This window comes from Gekko japonicus, unplaced genomic scaffold (genome assembly GCF_001447785.1).
Source record: "Gekko japonicus isolate JY-2015 unplaced genomic scaffold, Gekko_japonicus_V1.1 scaffold1669, whole genome shotgun sequence".
In the NCBI taxonomy this organism is placed as follows: Eukaryota; Metazoa; Chordata; class Lepidosauria; order Squamata; family Gekkonidae; genus Gekko; species Gekko japonicus.
The window spans coordinates 389,584-390,533 of NW_015169223.1; positions in this window are offsets into that span (position 1 = coordinate 389,584).

A 950-nucleotide genomic window follows, 5' to 3' on the forward strand; every position below is an offset into this window, starting at 1 on the left:
TCACCACCCTGAACAACTTTGTATCATCCGCAAATTTAGCCACTTCACTGCTTACTCCCATCTCCAAATCATTAATGAACAAGTTAAAAAGCAGTGGACCAAGTACTGATCCCTGCGGTACCCCACTGCTTACCACCCTCCACTGAGAAAATTGCCCACCTACACTCACTCTCTGTTTTCTATGAACTAGCCAGTTTTTGATCCATAAAAGGACTTGTCCTTCTATCCCATGATTTTTGAGCTTACTTAGGAGCCTTTGATGAGGAACTTTATCAAAAGCTTTCTGGAAGTCAAGGTAAATAATATCTATTGGATCCCCCTTGTCCACATGTTTGTTCACCCCCTCAAAGAACACTAACAGGTTAGTGAGACAAGATCTTCCCTTACAGAAACCGTGCTGAGTCTGCCTCAATAGGTTTTGTTCATCTATGTGCCTACTAATTCTTTCCTTAATAATGGTTTCCACCAATTTACCCGGTATCGACGTCAGACTGACTGGCCTGTAATTTCCCGGATCTCCTCTGGAACCCTTTTTAAAGATGGGAGTGACATTAGCTACCTTCCAATCCTCAGGAATGGAGGCAGATTTTAAGGAAAGATTACATATCTTTGTCAGGAGATCTACAAGTTCACATTTGAGTTCTTTCAGAACTCTCGGATGTATGCCATCTGGGCCTGGTGATTTTTCAGTTTTTAAGTTGTCTATCAGTTTTAGGACCTCCTCTCTCATCACCTCAATCTGACTCAGGTCTTCCAACACCCCTCCTGAAATCAGTGGTTCTGGAGTGGGCAAGCACTTCTCATCTTCCACAGTGAAGACGGAGGCAAAAAATGCATTTAGCTTCTCAGCCATTTCCCTATCATCCTTCAATACTCCTTTTACCCCTTGGTCGTCCAAGGGCCCCACTGCCTCCCTGGCTGGTTTCCTGTTTCTAATGTATTTGAAGAAA